Source organism: Mobula hypostoma, chromosome 4 (genome assembly GCF_963921235.1).
Source record: "Mobula hypostoma chromosome 4, sMobHyp1.1, whole genome shotgun sequence".
Classification (NCBI taxonomy): domain Eukaryota; kingdom Metazoa; phylum Chordata; class Chondrichthyes; order Myliobatiformes; family Myliobatidae; genus Mobula; species Mobula hypostoma.
In genome coordinates, this window is record NC_086100.1 from 131,894,532 (window position 1) to 131,904,168 (window position 9,637).

A 9,637-nucleotide genomic window follows, 5' to 3' on the forward strand; every position below is an offset into this window, starting at 1 on the left:
AGGTCCTTTAACATCTGCTGGACAATGCTGAGGATGTTCTGCGGTACCATTGCACTTATTGGTATATCTCACTCCTGTACACCCTCTCATCTCCACCTGAGCTTCTACCAACAATGGTTGTATCATCAGCAAATTTACAGATGGTATTTGAGCTATGCCTAGCCACACAGTCATGTGTATACAGACAGTAGAGCAGTGGGCTAAGCACACACCCCTGAGGTGCACCAGTTTTGATTATCAGTCAGGAGGATATGTTATCACCAATCCGCACAGATTGTGGTCTTCCAGCTAGGAAGTCGAGGATCCAATTGCAGAGAGAGGTACAGAGGCTCAGGTTCTGCATCTTCTCAGTCAGGTTTGTGGGAATGATGGTATTAAATGCTGAACTATAGTCAATGTGTTGTCCAGGTGGTCTAAAACCATGTGGAGAGCCATTGAGACTGCATCTGCCCTTAACCTATTGTGGCAATAGGCAAATTGCAATGGGTCCAGGTCCTTGCTGAGGCAGGAGTTCAGTCTAGTCATGACCAGTCTCTCAAAGCATTTCATCACTGTAGATGTGAGTGCTACCGGGCGATAGTCATTAAGGCAGCTCAAATTATTCTTCTAAGGCACTGGTACAATTGTTGCCTTTTGAAGCAAGTGGAAACTTCTCTCCGTAGCAGTGAGAGGTTGAAAATGTTCTTGAATACTCCCACTAGCTGGTTGGCACATGTTTTCAGAGCCTTACCAGGTACTCCATCTGGACCTTCTGCCTTGCGAAGGGGTTCACTCTCTTTAAAGACAGCCTAACATCGGTCTCTGAGACAGAGATCACAGGGTCACCAGGTGCAGCAGGGATCTTCACAGCTGTAGTTGTGTTCTCCCTTTCAAAGCGGGCATAGAATTTTGTTCTATATTCAGGCTCTCTAGGCTGTGATTTGTTGTATTACGGATTGCCGTGTGAAGATACTTTGCTTTTCACTGGATACTATGAAATATCAGGCTTCATTTGAAAAGAATTACCTTATTAGGGATCAGCTGGAGGGACTCAGCGGATCAGGCAGCATCTATGGAAAGAAACGGAGAGCTGGCATTTTCTTCCATAGGTGCTGTCTGACCTGCTGAGTTCTTTTAGGTTTTTGTATGTTGCCTCAGATTCAAGCATCTGTAGTCTCATGTGTTTCTCTATGAGGAAGCTCCTAAACACCCGTGCAGGATTACCTCCTTCCTCCTTTCCTCTGAGAGGTGAAGCTCTTAATGTTTAGCAAAGATATTCAACTGGTTGGTTGCCTTCTGAATCTTTCTGCTTGTGCAGATCTTAAGGCTGTGCCCATTTCCCTGGGCCCTGGGTTTGCATGCTGCCCTGTCTATAGCACCAGCCATTGCTGACAGTGGACAAAGTTGTACAGCATGCAGGGCATCACAGTACAGTATTCGTACTGGATAAAACAGCAAGGCATCTGTTAACTCTTAGAGGCAATGAAGTCTCACTTTTGGAATACCAGAGGCTTGTTCCACTCTGAGCCTGGTAGTTGCACCTACCTGAATCTACAGTCACTGTCGTGGATGTAAGATCAGTCCTCTGGATGGTGAACCCCTGGAGAGCATCCGGCCTGAATGGTGTCTCTGGCCATGTCATAAGATCCTGTGCAGATCAGCTTGTGCAATATTTGCAGGCTTTCTTAAACTCTCAGTGCTTCAGACTGTGGTTCCGCCCTGCTTTAAGATCACTATCATTGCAGTACCCAAGAAAAAAAGGTAATGTGCTTTAATGATGACCGGCCAGTGAATCTAACCTCTACCATCATGAAGTGCTTCAGGAGGCTAGTCATGGCATACATCATCTCCAGCTTTCCAGACGCTCAACCCAGAGCAATTTGCCTACTTCTGAAACAGGTTTATGATGACACGGACTTTCTGGCCCTACATTTGTCTCTGGAGCATCTAGACAGTAAATACATTTACGTCAGACTATTGGTTATTAACTATAGTTCCTCCTTCAAGATGATTATTCCAAACAAAATCATCAATCTCTGGATCCTGGGAGTTAATGCCTCTCTCTGCAAATGGATCCTTGACTTTCTGACTAACAGACCACAATCAGTAAGGATTGGCAATAATACCTCTATCACAATTCTTCAAAATATCAGTGCTCCACAAGGTTGCGTCCTTAGTGCGCGACTCTACTCCCTGTACACTCATGGCAACCTGGCGAGATACTGCTCGAACTCCATCTACAAGTTTGCAGATGAAGTGGGCTACATCTCAAATGACGATGAGATGGAGTACAGGAAGGAGGCAGAGAGCTTAGTGACATGCTGCCATGACAACAACCTTTCCCTCAATGTCAACAAAACAAAAGAGCTGGTCATTGACTTCAGAAAGAAGGGTGGTGCACATGCTCCAATCCACATCAACAGTGTTGAGAGTGAGAGGGTTGAGAACTTCAAGTTCCTCAGTGTGAACTTCACCAACAGCCTGTCCGTATCCTACCACATTGATGTCATGGCCAAGAAAGCTCACTAATTCCTCAGAGGTGAAAAAAATTCAGCACATCCTCATCGACTCTTACCAATTTTTATCGATGGAACATTGAACACATACTGTCTGGTTGCATGACAACTTGATTTGGCAACTGCTCTGCACATGGCCAGAGGAAACTTTAGAGAGGTATGGACACAGCTCAGCATATCACCAGAACCAGCTTCCCCTGAGTCATGTCATCTGCTGAAACCCTCTGATGACAGCAATAGTTGGGTGTATAAAAGGAGGACTGGAGGACAAATACATGGCTCTGGTGGAGGACTTTGTCAAATGGTGCAAGCTAAATCATCTGCACCTCAACATCTGTAAGACAACGGAGATTGTGATGGACTTTAGGAAGACTAAGCCTGCACTGTTCCCTGTTACTATTGATGGTGAGGATGTGGATATAGTGAGGACCTACAAGTACCTGGGGGTACACCTGGTTGGCAGACTTGAGGGAGCACCAACACAGAGGCTGTGTACAAGAAGGGCCAGAGTTGCCTCTACTTCCTGAGGAGACTGAGGTCCTTTGGAGTATGCAGGCCTCTCCTTATATGTTCTACCAGTCTGTTCTCATCAGTGCAATCTTCTATGTGGTGGTGTGCTGTGGCAATGGCATCTACACGGGTGATGCCAACAGGCTCATAAGCTGATTAAAAAGGCAGTCTCTATTACAGGAGTCAAACTGGACACACTGGAGGCTGTGGTAGAACAAAGGACCCTACGGAAAATCCTGGCAAATCTGGACAGTGTTTCTCACCCTCTGCATGCCACTTTGGCTGAACAGAGGAGTACTTTCAGTAATAGAGTTAGACAACTGTGCTGCTCCAAAGAGCACTGTATAACATATTATAACATATAGTTAGATGTCATTCTTAACCTCAGCTCTATAATGAGTCCACCTATGGCCAGGGAAGTGATGACTCCCTTCCTGTTAGACTGTTTGAGGTAACTTATTTTTTATTCTTTCTTGCATCTTTTCTAATATTTGTATACTGAGCAGCTGCTCCGAATTGATATTGTATTTGTTAAATAGGGGCTGTACACAATCCTGATTTGATGGAGACGGACATGAGAAGCACAGAGGAACATCTGGAGAAACTTTTGAAATGCCCACTTTGCTGCCGCTGCTACTGTGCGGTAGAGAATCTCTGGAGGGGAAGGCCCCAAATCTTCGGCTTTGCCTATTGCCTGTTGCTGGGGCCAGGGTTGAAGCGCTCGGCAGAGATGGTGCTTGGTGTCGGAGGGCTGGTCGGAGGCTCAAAGTTTTCGGACGGACGCAGAGCTGGACTGTGGTTGGGTGCTTCCAGGATGCTGCATCAGCAAGTTTGCGGTGCTGGAAGCTCACGGCAGGGAGATTTTCTTCCTTCAACCAACTGCGTGAGATGATGGGACTTTAGAGAGACTTTGAGACTACTTTTTTTTCTGTCCCCATGGTCTGTTCTTCATCAAATTACGCTATTGCTTTTCACTGTTGTAACTATGTGTTATAATTATGTGGTTTTTGTCAGTTTTTTTTAAGCCTTGGTTTGTCTTGTGTTTTTGTGATATCATTCTGGAGGAACAAATTGTATCATTTCTTAATGCATGCATGACTAAATGACAATAAAAGAGGACTGCGTGTCCTATTAATCTAATAACCTAATTTGTATATCTGTGCATTTCTAATGCTACCGTTACATTGTAATTTCCTTCGTAAATTATCTACCTATCTATCTATCTTTCTATCTATCTATTTATGAAGTCTGACAACATTTCTTACTGCCTCAGTAAAACAGCCAGCATAATCACTGACCCCACCCACCCTGGACATTCTCCCCTCTCCCATCGGGCAGGAGATACAAAAACCTGAAAGCACGCACTGCCAGCCTCAATGATAGATTCTAGTCTGCCATTTCCTGATTTTTGTATAGATCTCTTGTTTGATACAATGCACTCTTGGTCTCACAATTTACCTCATTACGACCTTGCACTTTATCATTTACCTGTACGGCACTTTCTTGGAAGCTCTTACACTTTATTCTGCATTGTTATTGTTTTACCTTATTCTAGCTCAATGCACTGTGTGATGATTTGATCTGTATAAACAGTATGCAAGAAAAAAGCTTTTCACTGTATCTTGGTACAAATGACAATAATAAATCAAAACTATACCAATCCGATACTCGAATACTTTGTTTTATTGGTACATGTTTTGTGGTAAGAATCTAAATTGGCGTGAGGGATCAGACACAAGATCCATTGCTCTGGGAGTGTTAACTGCTGCAAATAGTCAGCAGTGCTGACTCCTTCACAATGAATTCATGGTTGTTACCAAGAGGTTAAGGCTGTACGTCGCTAGTTCGAGCCTAAGCTGTGGCAGCGTGTTTGTGTCCTTGAGCAAGGCACTTAATCACACATTGCTCCAGTCTGTGCGAGGAATGGCGCCCCACACAGACTTCCAATCTGCGCCTTGTAAAGCATGAAAATGCCTGACGCAGGCCTCTCATGGTCTGAGTCGACGTTCTCTCCCTCCCCCTACCAGAAAACCTGACATAGTCTATCAAAAAATTTGACAACCAACTCCATGGAGGTGTGGAAACCGTTTATGATGATAAGAAGGTTTGCAGTATTATTGGGAGCTCTTTTGAGCACTGGAGTAATCAATGGCTACTTCCTAAAATACTGTCACATCCCAGAGTCAGTGTCTTTTCTTCATTGAATTGAACTGAATTGAATTGACTTTATTCCTTACATTCTTCACATACATGAGGAGTAAAAAGCTCTGTGTTATGTCTCCATCTAAATGTGTAATTTATAGTAATTTGTAATAAATAGTATGTATAACAGGACAGTCAAAATAACATAGAAATACAATTGCAACACAAATCAGATGAGATGGAAACATTTTTCTGGGAGGAGCGAGTTTGCAATCTCTCCAATATTGTGGTAAGCATCAGACTGAAAGATGTAGCATGGATCCACAGTGCTGCCTGGAATTACTGACTGGGCAAGAGTGTAACCATCATTGACCTTCATAGAGATAGTAACTCAAGCATAAGAGCCTGGAAGGCTCTTAGAATATGACCTATCTCTCTGATGATTTCAAAAGAGACCCTGTGATGTAAATAGATGCTCATCTTATATTCACAGAGGACATAATGTTTCTGAAGAATCTACAGGAATAGGTACTTCACAGATGAGCTTGGCTTTGCTCCTTATGCTGATCTCTCTTACATTTCCTGCATGCTCTTCCATATCTTTACAGAAGTGATATCCTATGTGTCATCACTGGCTGAATAGCTCAGAGTATAAACACAGGAATAAAATACTCACTCTCAGTAATAGTAACAGTTCTTTGTCAGCCTGTCCTAATCCACCTGAGTCCTTAGCTGAACTTCCTCCCTTTGTATCACTACAGTGTCTGTTGTTTTATTACTAAAGCTCACTGAAATGGAAGTCTGTGTATTCTACAGTGGCATATCCCTTTAACAGCTGACTGAAAAGATGGCACCTGCTGGGCTGCATGCCAACAACTCAGGGAACTTGCAAAATATAGTAGCATGCAAAAGTTTGGGCACCACCTTCAAAATTTCTGTTACTGTGAATAGCTAAGCGAGCAAAGATAACCCGATTTCCAAAAGGCATAAAGCTAAAGATGACACATTTCTTTAATATTTTAAGCATGACTACTTTTTTATTTCCATTTTTTACAGTTTCAAAATAACAAAAAAGGAAAAGGACCCAAAGCAAAAGTTTGGGCACCCTGCATGTTCGGTACTTAGTAACACCCCCTTTGGCAAGTATCACAGCTTGTAAACGCTTTCTGTAGCCAGCTAAAAGTCTTTCAATTCCTGATTGGGGGATTTTCGCCCATTCTTCCATGCAGAAAGCTTCTAGCTCTATGAGATTCTTGGGCCGTCTTGCATGCACTGCTCTTTTGAGGTCTATCCACAGATTTTCAATGATGTTTAGGTCGGGGGACTGTGAGCGCCATGGCAAAACCTTCAGCTTGCACCTCTTGAGGTAGTCCATTGTGGAGTTTGAAGTGTGTTTGGGATCATTATCCTGTTGTAGAAGCCATCCTCTTTTCATCTTCAGCTATTTTATAGATGGTGTGATGTTTGCTTCCAGAATTTGCTGGCATTTAATTGAATTCATTCTTCCCTCTACCAGTGAAATGTTCCCTATGCCACTAGCTGCAACACAAGCCCAAAGCATGATCGATCCACTCCTGTGCTTAACAGTTGGAGAGGTGTTCTTTTCATGAAATTCTGCACCCTTTTTTCTCCAAACATAACTTTGCTCATTGCGGCCAAAACGTTCTATTTTAACTTAATCAGTCCACAGGACTTGTTCCCAAAATGCATCTGGCTTGTTTAGATGTTCCTTTGCAAACTTCTGATGCTGAATTTTGTGGTGACGATGCAGGAAAGGTTTTCTTCTGATGACTCTTCCATAAAGGTCATATTTGTGCAGGTGTTGCTGCACAGTAGAACAGTGCACCACCACTCCAGAGTCTGCTAAATCTTCCTGAAGGTCTTTTGCAGCCAAACGGGGGTTTTGATATGCCTTTCTAGCAATCCTACGAGCAGTTCTCCCGGAAAGTTTTCTTGGTCTTCCAGACCTTAACTTGACCTCCACCGTTCCTGTTAACTGCCATTTCTTAATTACATTACAAACTGAGGAAATGGCTACATGAAAATGCTTTGCTATCTTCTTATAACCTTCTCCTGCTTTGTGGGCATCATTTATTTTAATTTTCAGAGTGCTAGGCAGCTGCTTAGAGGAGCCCATGGCTGCTGATTGTTGGGACAGGGTTTGAGCAGTCAGGGTATTTATAAAGCTGTGAAATTTGCATCACCTGGCCTTTCCTAACGATAACTGTGAACAAGCCATAGCCCTAACAAGCTAATTAAGGTCTGAGACCTTGGTAAAAGTTATCTGAGAGCTCAAATCTTTTGGGGTGCCCAAACTTCTGCATGGTGCTCCTTTCCTTTTTTTTCACTCTAAAATTGTACAAAACAAAAATTATACACTAATCTTGCTTAAAATGTTGAAAAGAATGTTTCATTTTCATCTTTATGACTTTTGGAGATCAGTTCATCTTCTACTCACGTAACTATTCACAGTAACAGAAATTTTGACCAGGTGTGCCCAAACTTTGCATGCCACTATATCAATGCAGGAACAGAGTAGGTTACAAAAAAAAACACAAATAGGCTTTGTAGTTCAAAAGGATAATTACTGAAGAATACAAATCCCTCTGAAGCTTTGGAAAGGTCAAAATTGTTTTGAGATTTATTAGAAGACAATACAGCTGAAAAATAAAGCAACAGATCTGCAGTTGCCCCAAAACCAACTTCCTATCTTCTCTGGTAATATTGTTTCTCACTGTGGCCTTGGATACAATCTTACACGAGAAGCTTAGTTCCCAGCACTTCGCCATGGCTGGGTGTGGGTGCAGTGTTATGGATTTTTCAGTGCCAGCAGCTGGTGGAATTTATAGAATAGCTTTAACAGCTGATGAGGCTCTGCTCTATGCTTTATGCTAATCCTAGGCTTTCCTTAGCTTTGTTTCTTATGCCGACAGAAAGACAGCCACACAGACCCACATGCACACACACACACACACACACACACACACACACACACACACGCATACACACATGCACAGACACACACGCACACGCGCACGCACACATGCACACCCTCAGCAACAATAACTAGAACATTTATAATTAAAAATAGGGTAGAGACATTAGACAGAATAGATCATAACTCAGAAAACTGAGAAATAGAATCAGTTTTGGACTGAATAATAGCAATGGCATAAATTGTTCATAGGTCAACAAACAGGAATGGTAAATGTAATGCCTAGTAGCCATCAATAAATGGAAATGAATGCAATGTGGGTGGTAAAACACTAATGGGAGACATTAATTTTCATATAGACTGGGAAAAACAACCTAGCAGTACTAATTTGGCAAACAGATACATGGAAAGTGTTCCAGATGCTTTCCAGAACAGTGTGTTGAGGAGCCAATGAAAGTTCAGGCAACTTTAGATTTAATATTAAGCTATGGCAACGTATTAATTAACAATACAGTAGTTAAAGGCTTGTAGAGAACAGCAGTGATGATATAATAGAATTTTATGCAATGAATTAACACACAAAAACTGGATAAATTCTGTAGTTCAGACCCAGCAGCTCTGGAGAGATAAAGGTTATCAACTATAACTTCTATTTCCCTCCTTAGATGCTGTCTGATCTGCTGATTTCCTTCAGCTTTTTGTGTACTGCTCCAAATTCCAGCTTCTACTATATTTTGTGGCTCCTTGTCAATGAAATAGTTCAATATGAAATCAAGGTCTTAAATATAGTCAAAACAAATTGCAAAGACATTAGATGGGAGTTGGCTGTGATGGACTGGGAAACTACATTTAATATTACAGGAATATTCCTTGGTTAAAGAACACACGATTTATAAGAAATGCATAATCCTTTATGTTACATTTTGTAACTTCAGAAAGTAATCGAAAGAAAAATCATGGGAGCCTGGGAAAATGTGTCTCCTTCATTTCACTTTAGTGAGGCGTGCACATATGACATAGCAGCTTGATGAGGTATGATGTTCACATACTTTTACATATCATCCCTAATGAATTATCAACCAACAAAGAATGCTAAATCAAACAATATCTTTTCAATATATATATACACACACACACATATATTGTATATGTGGGAAGTGGTTCTGACAGCTCTAACCACATTTCTTCTCTATCATTTGACTGCCCTTCTCAACTGATCAATGTGTCATCTCCAGGTGACATCAGACACAACCTCCACTGCTCCACTGTTTACGACAGTGGTCCAGTTCTGTCTTTAATCCTTCAGAACACCCACTTTTGATCACCTCTATAATCCCTCTCCAGGACTGCTAGTTCAGAAGTGAAACATCAAACCTCTTTATCTGAGGAGCCCTCAATTGGTCATGCGTATTCCTTCAGAGGGGTTTGAGGAGATCCAAACGTGAAGGCAAAGGATGACCCAGGAACAGCACAACGGTTGGTTGTGAGATGTGCTGCGTTGTGATGTACAAGGAGAAAATTGGTGAGTTTCTGGTTCAGTATCAATGTGTGTGTA